Here is an 18,991-nt window from a genome sequence, read left to right on the forward strand (position 1 = left end):
TTCTTCCAAAAATTTCTGACGCTTAAAAAGTACACTTCAGGAGCCTCCCTTTGGCATTGTGAAAAAGAAACGTTAAATTGGTGCCGTCTTGTATTGAGGGCTCGCGCCTTATGTTCGTGCCACCAGAAACTTGTCCGAACTCTCACCCTTCTATCACATACAAAGGAAACCAACAGTCATCGAAACAAAGAAGTATAGGGGAGTGTTTGTATCTTTTTTAATTTGTGGTATTGATAAATCGGAAATGAGTGTAAATATTCTATCACTGTAAGATAATGGATTAGAAAGTAGTAGAAAGACAAACCGACCACATGCCACCGGTGCGATTCGAACCACGACCTCTGTGGGTTCCGAACCCAGCTGATCCATTAATTTGCTGCCTTCAACGAGAAAGTTGTTTGCGCACGCAGAGTGCCACCTCTCATCGTGTCCTGGCGCTCCACTTACGGTTTCTGGAAAGAAAAAAATAGAGGGGACACTGAAGCTCCGCTTTGAGGGTATAACGCGATAACTTTAATGGGTTAATGTTCATATATCGAGAATTGGTCATTCTCTCTTAGCCTTTATATATCGCTGCGAGTCCTTATACCACTCCTGGCGTAGCGGCACAGCGGTTAAGCAATGCGCCACTGCCTTGAGATGGCAGGTAAAGTTGCTGCCACCGGTGGGGCTTGTGCGACTCAAGTTGCTCTTCCCGAGCAACCTCTCGTGACCAGTCGTTAATTTCACTGCCACCTGCCACGGTGTCCAGTTTGCTCACAATCAGGTGGGCAGGTTGTGATGAAGCCACAAGTGTTACGTGAGCTATGAAGGCCACCTGCCTCGTAAGTTGCTTCTCTGGGTGTTTTTCGTGGATTTTTCGCTCACGGTTGACGACGCCGGATTTTATGCGACACGAGCTCCTTGACGCCATCATGTTAAAAATTGACCGCCGATTACACTTATCGGTAATGCGAAATCTGATGAGCACAACTGACGCGTTACTTGAACCGCAGGCCACTCCATACGGAACACGCAGTTTCGAGCGGAGGCGGCTCTGCCGTTCGGCTTGGGCAGCGCGCACAGCAATCTGCCGCCGCTGAGCCTCAAGCCCGTTTCACATGCAAGCGAACCGCTCGCGAACTCCGCCGCCGCGGCGCATACACCCTCTCTCAAGCGGCGGAGGAAACACCAGCGGCTGGAGCGGCAAGGTTCGGGCAAGTTGGAAATTTTCGCGGCGGCGACGCGGCAGCACCGCATCTCAGCCAATGGCGGCCCGGCGTTGCCACGCGAGTTTGTACGCCGCACGCACAAACTTTTGTTTGGGAAAGAAATTGTATAAAGTGCTGTTTAATGCTTAATACGCAATATTTATATTGATTTATATAAACTGTAAAAATAAATGACAAAATAATGCTTATATGGCACGCTTTCATTTTGTTTGCAGGCCACCAAAACCGGTTGAAGCCGCACATCTTTTGCAGCAACATTGGTTTTCGCAACATTGGTTTTCGCACGAAAGCTCGCGAACCGCTTCACAGCGCAGCGCCGCTGTTCGCTCTGTTCGCCAGTTCGCTTGCATGTGAACCACCTTTCACGGATGGTGGTCCGCGCAACTTGGCGCCGCGGGTCGCCGCCGAGGAACCTGTTTTACAGTCTAGCTCACATATAACGGCCGCAGTTATATTGAACGCTTGCTTATTACGAAAGAGGTCGGCGCTAACATCAAAAAGTGTATTGGGGCACTGACATCATCATCATCATCATCATCAGCTTGACAACGCCCACTACAGGACAAAGGCCTCTCCTGTATCTGTGCAGTTAAAGAGTCAATGGCACTGCCTTTCAGATACAAGAAACAACTGTGGCCCCGCGACTAGGGTAAACTCGTCCCCAATGTTGAAAGCCCCGTCTTGTTGCGGGTGCGCTGTCCGACGTGCGTTTCCCAGACCCGCAAGACCAGCGACAGCTGCTCTAGTGGGCCTGCAGGATCGCGGAGCCCTGCACTGAGGACTCCACTCAGGAAGACAAACAAGCACACTATACTTAAATGTGTTTCTTTCTCCTCCTCCGTGACACCGCCTTCCCCCTTTCATACGGAAAGAACACGGCGACCCAGGAAAGCAATAGAAAATAAGAGAGGGATGAAATCCCGACGAAACTTTGTATCATATGCGGCCGTCCAAAACGCATGCCTTGAAAGGCGACGCTTAGCTTTGGTGAAAGGTGCAGTAAGCTTCACTTTACCATGCTTTTGCGCTCGAGCATGGATGTCAGTGGCCGCAAACTGCCATTTTGTCATTGGCAAGACTCGCAGCGCACAGTGCTGCTACAGTTTCTTACGCACAGGCACGGCAAAAAGGTCTGGATGATGAGCAACATTTTTCCTTCAAATGCGACGATTGTGCCTCTAGTCATAAGTTTAAAGGGTGTTTGGGGATAACATTAACCGACTTGTTCGCTAAGTGGCCTGTTGATGCCGACCATAACATGGCGAAAAGAAAAAAAGCAAGGTCCCGCTCGCGCTCGACAACCGCGCGGCGCACCATGTGCTGCCTGCCCTGAATGCGCTGCTGACCATGCTCCTCTGCCACCGAACACGACGAGCAAGACCAGCCACTTGATCATTGGCTTAATTCGCGCACAAAGTGTCCTATCCGTGTCTCGCGACCATTGTCGGCGTCTTGTGATTGCGCAAATAAAGCTGGGGATTGCGTTGGTCAACCATCCAAACCGATGGGTGATGGTTGGATCGCGAGCGCTCCTCGCTTCCACTCCTGTGTGAACAAGTTGCGAGAAGTCCCTTCCCTTCTCTTTAAGGTTTATGCATTGTGCAGTATTATCGCTTTCTTTGTGAGTTTTGTGTATGTCACAGGTTCAACGCACGCTTGGCTGCGCACGGTTCCTTTGATAAGTGAGACTATATATGAAACATGCTGTCCCCAAGGGCGCGCTGCGATTGTTCCACTTAATGTCGCCTGCTGTAGTTCCTTCAGACTTTTACTGCCGATTGAATTTAACGACTTCGACATTTATTTCTGGAGCTTCTTGCTCGCATCGTGCTGCGGGACTAGACTGTATCAGATTTGTACTTAAATCCTCAAAAAGTCGGTTAACCTCGAGAATAGACTGATTGCCCCGGTGCGTCGTCACTATACACAGCGGAGATTCAGTTTGTTCCGTGCTCCATGTCGCCGCTTCCACGGCCTGCTCTTTCGCCACGGCTCTGTGGAACTCCAACAAAGCTTCTTTCAGCAGCGAGGTACAATCAAGAAGCAAGAAGACGTTAAGCAATGGCACTGAACCGCCAATAACTATACCAATAACTACTGTCGGACATTAAAATGCCAGAAGCGAATGAATACAATTTGGTGGTTGGATTCTTTATGTTTTAAAATTATGTAAACGCGCGCAAAGAAGACAAGGACGAACGAGGAACACAAATGACGTGTACAGAGCGCAGCTTCCAACCGTTTTATTTCTCAGAAAGCAGCCAAAATTTGTAACAGCGAGAGCGATCAGAGAAGGCCGAAAAGACGATATGAAAACAAAACAGAGCAAAAAGGAAAACAATACACGCTCGGGATTCAAATCATCAACACCGCCGCCAAGCATGATGGGCAGCCAAGATTCACCAATAAAGCAAAACAGCAGCAGTGTTCCTATAAATACAAAGAGTAAGCGTAGTAATAAGTGCGTGACAACGGATGGCGATAACGTCTGGTCGTAGCAAAAGCATTGTAAAGAAGTCAGAATCGAAACAATAGAAAAACATTTTAACAAACGGCCGGTCAACAGGATAAAAGGCGTCTTAGCAAAGCAGAGTCAAAGATCAAAACTACACGAGGCGAACGCAGCGTCAGTAATGTACGCTGAGGTAATCCAAGCTAGTTGTACAACGAAATCGCACTTGTCTGTTTGAGAAGGCTAATTCTTAGTTCACAAGAAAAACTGAAGAAGTGTTAACACATTTGCCACCGGACTCTGTGACATGAAACGCCTTGATTATTTCTCTCTGAGCCTTTGTTTTGGCACGTGCCAGAATTGTAGCCCCTCTATACGAAGACTTTCTTTTACGACTTGCAGCGTGCTCTGGAAGGCGGCCTCTTCCACTGTCGGTCGCTGACGTCTTGTGTTCGCGAAGTCTGTCAATTACGCACCTCCCCGTTTGTCCAATGTGTAGGCGAACGCATGTAAGAGGCAGGTGTACGTAGACAACGTTGACATAGCTGTCGCTGCTTGGACGGGACTTCTCCTATGCTAGACAGCCTTCTACGTGCTGCGAAACGCGCATTCGCATGATATTTTCCTGCGCCGTAATACTAAGCGGTTTCCTTCAGCAGTTGAAACGGTATTGTAAACAACATATATTAGGTCCATACTTGATTACTCCTGTAACGAAACACATGGCTCAAAAATAACATTCAATGAATAGAACGAGTGCAAAATTTAGCGCTTCGATAGATTCTCGGAAATTACACGAGGCATTTCAGTGTAGCATGTGCTAAGGAGAGCCTTGGCTGGATTTCATTTCAGAAACGCAAGAAGATACCAAGGCTGAAATTTCTTCATAACCTTTTTATTCTCGGACAGCCACACGGTGTGTTAAGTTACTTCCTCCCGATTATATGTCGTTACGACGAGACACAAAATTAGAGAACTATAAGGTGTAAAACTGTAGTGTTTAACATGTATTTTTTTTCCCTGCACAATCTCGGACTGGTATCAGACCGTGATGCGACCATCGCTACTGGAAACAGCTTTTTTCATTGATGCTGTAGTGTTTTTTTTTTCTGTGGAATGTAGTTAGGCAAAAAATGATTTTTTTTTTTGGGGGGGGGACGGAATGCAAGGAATGTTCTTCTATAATTGCTAGACCCATGATGTCTTTTTATGGTACAATTATTGCTCTGTATTCTTATGGTTCTTAGTTCCTAGCGTCCTTTAAATGTTATCACAGATTATTTGTTCACATGACATATCACATCTGTTTTCATGCGTAAGCATTACTAGTCCCATTACGAGAAATGCCGGCGGCGTGTTAGTGTGTGCATTCGCAGATGGTACAGAGAATCCCAGCGACGGCAACAAAAGTAGGGTGACGTTATCAAGCGGCCGTAGGATGCAGGGAGCAAGCCGAGCACCGCAATTTCAGACAGTCATATACATGTCGTTCTGTATATACCCACCAATGGCTGAGCTAAAAGTGTCGCCAGTTTTCTCGACTACATTCGTACCAAAATTGTGACGCAACCGTTCGTTTTTCATACAGTGTTCCTGGTGGTGTCATACTATTTCTCTTGGAATACAGCTTACATGTGCTGGTCAATTTAGAGGTTAGCTTGCGAAAAGGATTCGCACCGACGACATATGCACCTTTAGTTGTGTGCCTACCCAGACTTGGGCTCTTCACTCTGAAGGCGCGGTAGTGGTATCCATCGAGATGTGAGACAGTTACTAAGTCATTTCCTTTCCTCAAAAACCAATTTTCGAATCAAAATTCTGACTCAACCGTTCGTCGTACACCGTTGCGGGTGGTGTCATACGATTTCCAATTGCACACGTCTCTTAGCAAGGTTGGAGGCTAGCTGACGACAGGTATTCAAACCGAGTGTTCGACTGTTTCGGAATTTCCCATTGCGCAACCTGCGTCAAGGTCGAACGCTCATGTTGACACACTAATGCTTTAGCCTTCACAGCACGTAGGCGGTCTTAAGTGCACTCTGAATGTTAAGGCGAAAGCCTTTATAGACTCATGACTCGCCAGCGGGGATGTTCGCAGAAAAGTGTCACACTATAGCTGTCGACCAAGCGTGGTTAAGGTGTCCACTGAGATTTCGAGATATGAGAGCTAGAGCGACCTTTCCTCGAAAACCTTTCCTTTCCTCAAAACACATGCTTTCGCATTCGTCCATTTAAGCAGTCAAGTGCCCTCACAGTAAAATATTAATCAGTATTCAATGAAACAGCAACAAGTAAGAAGTTAATTAACAAGCAGTAAGAAGTTAATTAGTAATTAGTTGATTTGTGAGTGTTTAATTTACGCTTTGTTAACTTGTAAATCAGTAATTAGCTAATTAGTAATACTAGGGTTGGTGTAGTATGATGTAAAAGGGAACTCAGTATACTATAAGGCACTGCGCATGCCCAAGGCGCCAGCAGATAATGCACCTGCGCTTCAGCCTACTGCGCATGCGTGTGACGTCACTCACCGGCGCCACCATCGTTCGAGAGGAGCGCTCACTGATCTCCACTAGCGGGCTGGATGCCGCCTCGGGCGACCGAAAGCGAAGCCACCGGAATTTGGGTGGCATGTCCCGGAATCGAGCCTTTGGAAGTGCATGAAATCGGACCTCGGCACGGTTTTTAATAATAATAATTGGTTTTGGGTGGAAAGGAAATGGCGCAGTATCTGTCTCATATATCGTTGGACACCTGAACCGCGCCGTAAGGGAATGGATAGAGGAGGGAGTGAAAGAAGAGAGAAATAGGTGCCGTAGTGGAGGGCTCCGGAATAATTTCGACCACCTGGGGAGTTTTAGTTTTCGTTTTACACTTAGCATTTTGTCTTCTCGACGTTCTCGTCTTTTTTTCATGACAATGCCTACCTGTTGCGCCGTCAGCTGCATGAGGAGAGCAGCAGTGTGCTCGGGAAAGGCGTTTGAAAAATAAGGGTCCATTGCAACGTAATTGGACGACACTAGCAGACGACTAGGACGTCGCTACACACAGCATGTAAGGAGCTTCGTCTGCTCAGCTCTGTGTCGTCCCGTTGCGCTAGCGTCGCCAGCTCTGCTCTTTGTTGTGATGCACATTGTCGCGCTTTAAGCCTAAGTTATACCATCAATGGGGGATAAACTTAAGAAAGAATAGGTGGTAACCTTCACCAGACAGCCGACTTCGCAGTGACCGTCTTACCGAGTTATGTTTAGACCAAAATCTGGTGAGGTGCCGACGGTGTTCTGCTGGTTCATATTGGCGCCTTCAAAAGGTATGTCACTGCTTTTTCTACGGAGTGTATCATGTACTGTTTCCTAATGCATCAAATTATGCCTGAATGGGCTTTTATTCGTGATGCTTGGTGCAGTTGACTTCTATAACAGCGCTTGTCACGTGCACTGCAGCACTCGTCTTTCTTGTCAGTCGTTTGTCTTTGTCTCGTGCTGTGCAGCTGAAACGTGGCTGTGCTATGGAGTTAGATTAGAAGCATGTACGGAAGGTAAATGACACTCTAAAGCGACAAACATCACCTCATCGATACATGAGAAGAGACATCGTCCGCCACCAACTAACCAAGCTGTATAACGAGTGGCTCTTCGAGCGTCAGGATTTCCGCGCCAACGTTCGCCTGTTCTTGCTACACGAAAATTCGGTTTTGAGATGGCCTAGCCTCATCGTCATTCCACTACTTGTCCTAATTACGCTCTGAAGACAAGAACCAGATCACAAAATAGTGTTTAATGCGCGTGCCCCTTTTCCGCGGCATGGCGAGATCTGCATGCCTGTTTTCTTCGATTTCTCTGAAATTACAGGGTTCCCCATGCAATGCACATATTTCTAGCGTTGAGCTTGCTTATTCCTTTGGTATTACAGTAGACGTTACACGAAAACAACTCGAAAAACTGAGGACGGAAAGGCGAAAGGCGCGACTTTTTGCATTGAAACACACAGGAGACACCGAACTTTCGGGACATGCCTCCGAACTTCCGGTGGCTTCACTTGCGCCCACTTTGGAAAGCGGGAATGCGGCATCCAGCCACCCAGAGGAGATCAATGGGAGCGCTCCCTAGGCAATCTTGTCAGACGCCTCTTGAACGCCGATCTGGAAGGATGCCGCCTAAACGCTCTCGTGTGTCTCCAGCAAGCAAGCGTGCGCGCGCTAATGAACAACAGCGAAAGTGTCGTGAAGCGAACAGTTGTGTAGTCTTTAATCAACATCTTCACCGCACATTAGCGACACAAGCAGCAACACGGCGCTAAAGGCTTTCGCCTCACCGCACTTTAGGTCAACAATTAGGTACGTATCTTAATTCCACTTTTGTAATGTGCGGCGATGACCTGTTTTTGAAGATACAAGGAATATGTAGAGGGTCTAGCGTTGCTCCTTTGTTAAATGACCTATTTTTAGCTGAATGGGACAGAAGGCTTTTTGCTTGCCTTGAAGATGTAGGGGTGTTAATAGTTTTTCGTTTTGTGGATGATTTTTTAATCTTTTTAGACACCACTGCAATCGCCCTCGATGAAGTGGTAGGAAGCGTTTTAGATCATTTTAAGCATAGCTTATCTCCACTTGTCGTCACGCATGAACTTCCTGAGAACGGTAGCATACGCTTTCTCGACATCAAGTTAACTTTTTTAAAAGACAACACTTGCTGGATTTATCATCCCCGGGATGGAAAAATGCCCTTACCTTTCAATTCCGCGCATTCAAAGCTCATAAAAAGAAACATAGCTCGTTTAGGGTTTGTCAACTGCATAAAAAAAGTCATGCGAACATGCAATTGAAGAAAGCCTTTTCCTGCAGTCCAACAAGTTGCAGGAAGTGGGTTATCCGTTGCACGTGCTGGTTTCTGTGGTGGAAGGACTTATCGAAAAGGAAAAATGGGAAGCCAAGTCTCAGGAAGAGCCGGAAAAGACAAAAGTCGATAAGAAATTTGCAGTCATTCCTTATAAACATAAGCTTTCGCACAGTCTTAGAAAAATTGTCAACAGGGTAAACGTTGGCGTGTTGTTCTCTGCCCTAAATGAGCTGAGTTCACTATGCAAGCTTAGCACATCGAAAAGCCCAGGAAAAACTGGTTGCAGATCAGGCATCAAAAGCCGCTCGCGAGATGTACGAAACGTGTTGTCTACAAAGTGCCATTATCCTGTGGTAAATATTATATAGGAAAAAACGGGAAGATGCATAAATGAGCGATTGGGTGAGCACGACTATGATGTGAACAATAAAAAAGGGGGGCACATGAGCATTCATTGCCTAAAATGCAAAAGCAAAAGAAAAGAAGGAAAAGAGGGTTGTCGTCCTCTTTATCACAAGTGCAATATCCTTTACGGGAACAAATGTCAAATTACGCGCGAAATTGTTGAGGCGTTGGAGATAGCGCGAGCTGGGGATGACTGTGTAAGTGCTCCGTCAATTCTGCTCTCACAAAAAGAGATGTCCTATCTTTTATCATTCAAGTGTGACGCTCGATGACTGTCTTCTATCTTTCACCACTCGATGGTAATGTCTTGCAGGCATTATCGAGAGTATAAAAATCTGTTTCTTGGATGTAATAAAGATCAGTTGGAAGTGAGCGCTCGTGTTGTGTGTCTTATTCTACGTCCTTGTTTTTTGCGCTTTTACGTTCAGCGTTATATAAGCGTAGGCTTTGCCTACGCTTAGGTATCGGTTAGTCATAAGCGTCCGGGTGGTGTCACATGCGGACGCGCGCGTGTTTGTGTGTGTGTGTGTGGGGGGGGGTGTCAAAGCACTAAGAGACAGTAATGCTGTTGCATTCCCACACGTAAGCAGTCCTAAGTGTATCTGCCGGATTTTTTTCCAGGTCACAATGCATCTTGGATACAGATTATATATCATAAGGGCGTGAACATAGGCTAAAAATAAGGGCAATGAGTGGGAGACCTGACGTATTTAAACATTTTTTGCAAGGAAAATTGTCGATTAGAATGCACTTCCCAGTACACTGTCTGAAACATAGAACGCAGCGCATCACGATAAACTGCTTGACTTCAGGTTTGCTTGCGTATCCGCCTGTTATTTCAAGCACCTTGTGCTTGTTCTTTTCGCCACTCTCTGCTTTTGACGGTGTATATTGTCACGGCTTGACGTAGAGGCACGCGGCGAGAACAGGTGAAAGAAGGAGACGAGATCGGGCACATCCGCCAACAGCAACGTCGCTGTCGGCACGCAGCGAACGTTCTTCGCCTTTGTCTCTTTCAGTCGCCACACTGCCTACCTTTTCAAAGAAGCATCGTCCCGATGCTTAACTGATAGCAAAAAGAAAACAACACACGGCGCAAAGCAAACTCGGCCCGGCACGTCCTGCTGACCGATAGAAAAGGCAGTAGGAAATGAAGGGCTAATGCGATCATCGCGCGTAATACGCCTTAAGCCGGACTGCGTGCACAGGTTCAGTGCGGGCTGAATGGCGGGATGACTGCCGCGTTCCGTCGAGCAGTACCTCGTTGATAAGTTCACCGACGCGAATAATCATGTATGGGCTGAAGTATCGCTTCTTGAGTTTTTTCCAGAGGCCTCGCACCCAGACCATGGCCGCAGGTTGAAAATGGATGTCACACCGATGAAGATTGTACAGATGAGCGTCGGTACGGTATTGTATGCGGGGTCTAGCTAGTTTCCTAGTTTCCTCAACGCGCAGACTAGGCATCATAGCGGCAAGCATCGTGGTGACCTGTCTGCCATGCACCACCTGGTAGGGGGATATACTTTTTTTTCATTTATTTGCCCTAAAGGCCATGTGGTCATTACATAGGGGAGAAGAGGGGGACATCACACAAGAAATACGAACACACTACAATAGTAATAAAACAACACTTAAAGACCATGCAGGAATACACCATAAAAAGGTTTAAGCAGTCAACAATAAGAAATACAATATGCCTGAATTAAAATAAGCAAGCATAGAATACAAATTACTCAAAAAGTTGAAGAAAGGAAAACAAAACACAAAAGCGTCAAAAATGCAAAACAAACCGGTCGAAAGATAAATCTTACACACCTACTATGTCCCACTATTTTTAGTACTGAAAGAAATTAGTCGCGATCAATAGTGTTAACTACAGATTGGGGTAGGGCAATCCATTCTCTTATCGCCAGGAGAAGAAACGAAAATCTGACTGCATCTGTTCGCGCAAACGGAGGCTAGATTTTTTTATTCTGTACAAGTCGATGAAATGTGCGCATGGCAGGCCTAATTAGCGCTACGGAGTAGGGTGTGGGGTCAAAATATAATTTATGAAAAAAGGCAAGGCGTGATGTCTTACGTCTGCTTTCCAACATGGGGAGGTTAAGGTTCTCTTTCATTACGGTGACGCTTGAGGAACGCGAGTACTGACGCGCGTTGAATCAACTGGCCCTGTTTTGCAGTTTCTCTAATTTGTTAATAAGGTATTGTTGATGAGGACACCAAATGAATGACGCCTATTCAAACTTCGGTCTGACCAACATGGTATAAGCGATTAGTCGTGTATCTCTGTTAGCTTTACAAATTGGCCAACGAATAAAACCTAAAACTTTATATGTGTCAGTCAGAACGTGATTGATATGAGCGCTCCAGGACAGATTAGGAGTTAAGTACACTCCTAAATATTTGAAATATTTAACAGATTCTATTTCAGTATTACTGATGGTGTAGGTGTTTGCCAAAACGTGACAGCGGGTACTAAAACGCCTTAAGTTTATTTTTTGTTAATGGTGATTTGTCATTCAGAGCACCATCTATCTAATTTAGACAAGTCGTTCTGTAACATAACACAGTGAGATTACAGATTGAACGGTAAATTACACAAGCATCGGTGAACAATCTGATTGATGATGTACTGCTGGATGCAATATCATTTATGTATACTAAAAATAATGTTGGTCCAAGCAAAGATCCTTGGGGGACACCAGGTTTTACAGACATAAGGAGAGGATTTCACATCGTTAGTAATGACTGATTGAAATCTGTCGTTGAGGTACTCTTCTATCCATTTCATAACTTTATTATTTATCTTAATACTGTTCATTTCATATATCTGGCGATCATGGGGCACACGATCATATGCCTATGCAGAATCGATGAAAATGGCATCAGTGTGTTCTAAATTGCAGTGAAGGTCTGCAGCCAGTTCAAACAGTTGGGATTCACAAGAACGCCCGCGCTGAAATCCATGTTGGTTAGGAAAAAGGATATGATTCTCAGTGATATATTTCATTATGTGTGATGATATAACATGTTCTAATAATTTACAAACAACTGATGTCAAAGATATTGGCCTATAGTTACTCAGGTTACATTCCTTCCCTCCTTTAAATATGGGTAACACATGAGCAAGCTTCCAATCATCAGGAATCTCGGCCATATCAAGTGATTGCTTAAAGATGTGTACCAGGATACGTGATGTGTATGTTTTTGTAACTTTTAAAACTTTTGTGCTGATTTCATCGGGGCCTGAGCTCGAAACAGTAGGCAAACGTTCAATAGCCCTCTCTACGCCCTCGGAATGTATTTTTATACAGGGCGTTGTGCATTCAGTGCTAGATACATGTCCTACATTGGACAAAGGCTTTTCTTGTTAAAAATGCAGCAGAAAAATGAGTTAAAATGATCGCACATGTCAGCTTTGTCTATTGAGGTACCGTCTGCAGAAACAAAGTGCGGGAGTTCCTTTTTTGTAGCAGGAGAAATCACTGTCAAAAACTTTTTGGGGCTTTTCTTCAAGAAGTTCGGCATGTCATAATTAAAGAATTTATCTTTCGTTTCTTCAATTTTTTGCTTGAATGTCTTTGCAAAGCACAGGTACGCGATCGAGTCTACGAGAGCTTCAGTGCGCACAGATTTCGCATACGGGCGTTTCTTTTTTTTTAGACATCGTTTGATATCTCTCGTGAACCATTCAATTTTCCCTGGCGTTAAAAGCCACCTTTTATGAACGTATTTCTCCTGCAAATTTTTCAACATATCACGCAAGAGTACCCAGTTTTGAGAAATATTTTCATTAGAATATGTAGACTAGAAGGAATAACAGTAGGTATCAAGGTCATTATTAATGCGGTTCAAGTCTGCTTTAGCAAAATCATAAATAGTTTTTTTAGATACAGATACTTTCGGAATGGCTGACTGGAACACACAGTGAACAACACGGTGGCCACTGATACATTCAAGTACAGTTACAGAGCCACGTTCGGGGTTAGTTTTAAAGACTAAAGCAAGTATGGCGTCAGCCCTTGTCGTTGAAGAAACACGCCGCGTCAGTTGAAAAAAACGCAACAAACCGAGAAAATCAGCAGACCCACGGGCTTGACTAGAATCAGCATTTGAAACACATGACCAACTGATGCATGGGAAGTTAAGGTCTCCGGCCAGGATAATAGGCGAGTTCATGTACTTGTTCTGAACAGGCGTTAAAACATCGTTTAAATCTGCAGCAAAGTCAGTGGAATAATCCGGCGGCCTGTAACATGCGCCGATTTCTACCGTAAAGTACGGCAAAGAGCGAGACCCACAAAATTTCAAGTGCACTATCTACAGTGATAAGTGTTGTATGTATGTCTTTTCGCACAGCTATCATGACACCACCGCCTCTTTTATCTGCACTGTCTTTACGAAAGATAGGAAACGAGTTCGAAATCTGAAGTTCTGAGCTATCAATTTCAGGAATTAACCACGTTTCTGTTCCAACAATGGCGTCAGCAGCGCAAGTATAGATGAAGGAGGAAAGCTGGTATTGGTTATTTATAATGCTTCTAAAATTTGCTACAATGAAAGAAAATGGGGCTGTTTTAGTAGCCTGCGTGTTGCCGCGCCGTAGCTTGTCATGGTTGGCTGCTTTGGTTGACGACGGTTGGTGATATTGCGGTGCGCATAAACAGACCTTGTCGCTCACGGCGTCATATTGGTACTGCTTCTGCGAGAGAATAAGTTTGTCAAAAGAATATCTGGCTTTTTCGTTTGGTTCACAGTTTACGCGGGCGAAATCTCGAAGTTTTTTCCGGGAAAGTTGGATTCGAGGTGAAAATTCTTCTTCAATATAAACCTTGGGGCCAGTAACGTCTTTGAGCTGAGATGCATTATCAAGAATCATGCGTTTAGTTTTGTATTTGAGGAATTTAACAATTATGGGGCGAGTGTGATCTTCCACTTCGAGCACCCATGCGATAGGTGTGCTCAATGTCATTATTCTGTACATCAAGATGCTTACTGCAAAAGTCTCCTGGACAGCAGTATTATAGAATTATAGAATAACGTAACATAGGGCTGCAGCCCTTCGCAGTTTCTATGGGCTACATGTACTTGCGTACATCATTATCATTCCGGCCATCGATCGTCTTATTCAGCCTCTCCTTAAGACCATTGCTTTCCGTATGGTACGCAGTAACTTGGCAGTGGCTGGTGCAGCTTATAAACGGAGGATCTCCTGTGTGAGCTGTGCCAGAAATGCAGCACCACGGTCAGTGATCAAAATAGCAGATGCACAGGGATTCAATACAAAAGATCGCTGGTGGTTTAGCACTGCTAGGCAAGAAATTATGGCGAATGTATGGTAGGCTACCCAAATTTTGGGGGGTGGGCCAAACCCATTCTGGCAGTGTCCCAGGTCGGTGCAGAAAGTGGGTCAACTCAACATTCAAATTTCTTGGACTGGACCAACCCCTCTTTCGGAGGTGGGCCAATTCTATTTTGACACTAGATCAAGTCTGTCTTCCATCCGAGAACACCCAGATTCACCCGCATTGAAATTCGACCCAGGTCATTCCAAGGGTAAATTTCGGGCGGTCCATGCCACATTTGGGCATGGGTCACATTGGGACCGCGCGATACCGCCTCTCAAGAGCCCACCATTCAATTTTCGTCGATTTCGTCCAGGTTACTTCGAGGTCAAATTTCGGGAGGTCATGCCATATTTGGGCATGGACCGCAGCGTATGCCATAATCACATCCCCAACCTTCAGGAGCAGTGCCAAATCAATTCGCAGCTGTTATTATAGCCGATGCAAATTGAGTCCCTTGACCCGCCAGGAGGCTTCACTCCTCCCACGTGTTTGGCGCACAGTGAAGCTATAAGTGCTTTCGCCCTAAAATATGGCTGCTTTAGCAGCCGTCGCCGAATGAAGTGCGCGAGACTCCGCGTATCGCATGAGGTAGTCGTTGCTATGGTGATGTATCTGTTGGCCTATACTTCGACGTTGGAAATGTGCCGAGAAAATCATTCCGAACGGAGCAGTCGGTGGTTCAACTGGCTGGAGAAAACCATCCTGTCATGTGGGGCAGTGGGTTTCGCCTTTGGCACTCTCGAAGAGTTCTTCTGTAGTAACGGACGTACTTAGCAAGTTTCGGCCACTAGTGTCGTGCTCGAATACGTAAAATTGTTCGGCTGCGACCAAGATGACCACCTTTAGTATCGCCGTGACAAGCTTCGGCGACCTCGCTGCACAAGGCTTCTGGCATAACTAGGTGCCACTTGTGGCTGCTGTCCAAGTTCTGCTTGTACATTACGCCGTGCCTAATCCTGAACGTAGGCAGAATACGCAGGAAAACGCGGGGTACCGCATCTTTGTGGATTTATTAGGTGTGCCATCAGCTCACCAATCTGCGTATCATGGCATTGCCGAGCAGCCATATCCGCCGTGACCAGTGCCCCAAGGAAGCCGACCTCGTCGTCAGTGTCGCCTCCTGGCGCCGGCTCCACGGGGGCTCGAGACAAGCAGTCAGCATCATGATGTTTGCTGCCGGACTAGTGTATGATGGGGACATTGTACTCCTGGAACCGAAGCCTCCTCCGAACAAGGCGGCCTGAGGAAAACTTGAGATTGGCGAGCCAGCACAGCTAATAATGGTCCGTCACTGCACGAAAAGGGCGATCGTACAAATAGGACCGGAAGTTTCTGATGACCCAGAGGACGACAAGGTACTATTTTTCAATGGTTGAGTAACTGTCCTCCGCCTTCCAATGAGTTCAGCTAGCGTACTTAGTAACCCTCTCAGTGCCGTCCTGGAATCGCGCAAGCGCTGCCTTCAGTGCTTTGTTGCTGGCGTCCGTGTGGAGTTCAGTTTCGGCATCCTGAACAAATGGCCTAGTATAGGTAGTGCTTCATAATCTTGTTTTAGTAGGCGGAATGCTATTGTTGCTCCTCAGCCCTCTCAAAGGCAACGCTATCCTTCGCAAGGCGTGTTATGACGGGACATCAACCTCAAGCCTCAGTGGATTAGCGCGCGTGCTCTTCCGGGGCTAATGATGAGTAAGGAAAGGCATCGTCGCGCGTTCGACTCCCGGCGTAGCCATTTTGGGCGGCGACAGCAGAAAACATCCTTTCTCCTTGCTGCGGGAAAAAAGGGGACATGCCCCACCTCGACGGCAAGCGAATTGCGGTGGCACGCCCACAATGGTTCGGGGCTGTGCCAACTGGACGGTGCCTTGGAAGACAAATGCCCTATCTTTTCTGGACGGATAACGGCGACGGCGGGCCCAGCACACCGTCTTTTTCATCGCTACCTGCACTTCGAGGCGCACAAGATGGTCGGCGAATGTGCTTGAGAAGGTTACAACACTATCCAGATACACGAGGTATACATCGGCCACTTTAGCCCGTCGAGCCCAGTGTCCATGAGTCGTTGAAATGTCGCGGGCGTTGTACATAGGCCAACCGGCATCATCCTAATTAAGGTTATAGCGGTTATTCGATGTTATAATTGCGGTCTTGTCTCTGTCTCATGCGTCCACTTCGATCTGCCAGTATCCAAACCTGAAATCGACAGACGAAAAATAGCGGGCGTGACAGAGCCGGTCGAGGGTGTCGTCGGTTTGAGGTAGTGGATATATGCCCTCATTTGCCACCTTAATGAGTCGCATGTAGTCTACGCAGTCTACGCATCTGTGGTACCTGAACGGTACCATAGGTGCGGCGTACGGACTCTTGTATGGCTAAATGACGTCGTCGTTAATCATTTCGCGCACTTGTTTCTGTATTATTTCTGTAGCCTTCGAGGAAACTTGGAACGGTGGTTGGCGAAGCGGGTCCGTTGCGTCATCGACAATAATTCTGCGCTTGGCGAATGGCGTCTGGCGAACCCTCGATGCCTTCGCAACACAGTCGTGTTACCGATGTGAAAAAGCAGGCAGTTCGCGCGTTTGGGGCGACTTAAAGTTTAGATCGATGTCCAGTGGCAAGGTCGTAGCGTGTCGTGACGCGGGTGGGTGTTCTTCTCAGGAAACGCAACAGCCTCGCGAATGTCGCTATTTTCTTCCATATGGGCTATAGCTGCCCCTTTCGTCAGGTGCTGCGGCTCATTCCTTAAACTGGTCACGAAGGTGTTGGCACGCCCTCGTTGAACATTTGATATCCCTCTCGTAAGTAGCATCTGAACACTTCTTTCTAGAACCCCTTCGCCCCATCCAGCTGTTTCGCCTCTGACCGGCAGAAAAACTTTGGACAACGGGGGCAAATGCACCTCTTCGGCATCAACCTTCCGCGCAGCGCGCATCACCCGGGGAAATCGTGGCGATTAAGAACGTGCTCGGGGAGTCAACTTGCTCCGCCCTACGCCAATTACTGCGATATATTTAGAAAAAAGTATATTCCAAGAATAACATCCCTGGAGCAATTCTCTAATATCACATATTTGACGGGGCGCGTCTCTCCGTGAATCCCTATGCGGGCCAACAGGGTTTACGAGGTAGCCTCCAGCGGTCCGTATTGGCCGGCTCTCCTATTGGGTGGTGGTAACCTTTCTAAGGCGGCGAGAGAATTTCCCACTGAAGACTGAGTAATTGGCGCCGATGTCGACGTGCGCCGTAACGTCGCGACTGTCGATTACAGCATTTACATTGCTTACATTTATAGGGGCCAAACTTCACCTGATGCAACTTTTTCTTCCTCCTGATCGTTTTATTCGGCTAGCCAAGGCCGGTTTCCCTTGTGAAAGAGTGACGGCAGTGGCGGAATGCCTGATGAAAGTTATCAGGCCAGGCGGGCGCTCTGCCATGGGAGCCATAAAAGGCTGCAAAAGGTTGAGGCAAACAGCCATGCCGTACGTCCACCAGCTATCGCAGCGGCTGAAAAAAGTTGGAGGGAAGTGCGCTGTAAACGATTTGATCACAGCCCCCGAGAGAGAGAGAGAGAGAGAGAAACTCTATTTGGGTGCTTTCAACGGCTTGGCGTCTCGAGGCCTCCTTCGTCTTCACTGCGCTGGCGACTTGAGGCCTCTTCTTAAGCAATGTTGGGCCCATATTCCAGGGCTCCACTGAGCCTAACTACCTCACTTGCGTGCTGCACTAAAGCCCTTTGGGCCGTGAGCTCGCAGCCGGTGAGCCGACTCTCCCATTGCTCCGCACTCGGGTTATTGTGCTGGTGGAACGCTTGATTGCGTTTACATTCCCATGTGATGTGGTAGAGTGTGGGTGTGGCCCCGCACCAGGGGCAGGTATTTCTGTACTGCGTCGGGTACATTTTGTTTAGGGTGTATAAATTTGGGAAAGAGTTTGTTTGCAGTCTGCGCCAAAACGTTGCTTCCTCTTTCGTCAGGGCTTTATGCGGTGGGGGGGGGGGGGGGGGGGTATTTAGCTCTCGTCCCCCTGTGTAAGATTAGTATGTCTGTATATCCTCCCTCACACGCGTGTACGTGGGCGATACTCCGGGGCATGCGACTGCCCCGCTCGGAACGTGGTTTCTCGAGCTAGGCTGTCTGCCCTTTCGTTGCCCTCTATGACTGCATGGGCCGGAATTCAGATTAACTTGTGTGTAATCTCTCTTAGCGAGCTTGAGCCCGCCGAGGATTTTTAAGGCGGTTCTGCTTATCCTGCCCCTTGTGTAATTCCAGCACGCCTCCTTTGAGTCTGTCAGGTTGTTTAGAGGCCTGCCTGTTCTGTAACCTTCTGCTGCCGCCAGCGCCACGGCAATTTCCTCGGCCTCTGCAGTACTGGCGATTTTCGCCGTCGCGCATGTGATTAGGTTTCCTGTGCAATCTACCACCACCGCTGTGGCCGCGCGGTCCTCTCCTCGCGGGTATGTGGCGGCATCCGTGTATACCGTATTGCTTAGTCGCGCTAGTGTGTTTTCCACATGCTCAGCCCGCGCCTGTCTCCTGCGCTCGTGGAGGTTAGGGTCCGTGTTCTTGGGTAGCGGCCTGACGTTTATTGTTTTTTTTAGGTTGTCGGGTACGTCTGCGTATCTGTCTGCGTATCCGCTCGTATCCCTTCCCAACCTAGTGAGGAGCGCTCTCCCTGCAGCAGTGCTTCTGAGTCTTATCTTCTGCGTTTCGAGCAAGGCTTCCGCCAGTTCGCGTGAAGG

General features: G+C 47.2%; 1 protein-coding gene across 1 annotated transcript in view; it reads right to left on the reverse strand.

The window, feature by feature from the left end:
* Positions 1-314: 314 nt before the first annotated feature.
* Positions 315-18,991, reverse strand: part of LOC144115341 (uncharacterized) — a 110,764-nt gene continuing 92,087 nt past the window's right edge. The window contains exon 5 of the transcript XR_013311367.1: positions 315-452. The gene's annotated coding sequence lies outside the window, so the exon portion shown is untranslated. The remainder of the gene's footprint in view (positions 453-18,991) is intronic.

The sequence above is a fragment of the Amblyomma americanum genome, chromosome 1 (assembly GCF_052857255.1).
Source record: "Amblyomma americanum isolate KBUSLIRL-KWMA chromosome 1, ASM5285725v1, whole genome shotgun sequence".
NCBI lineage: Eukaryota > Metazoa > Arthropoda > Arachnida > Ixodida > Ixodidae > Amblyomma > Amblyomma americanum.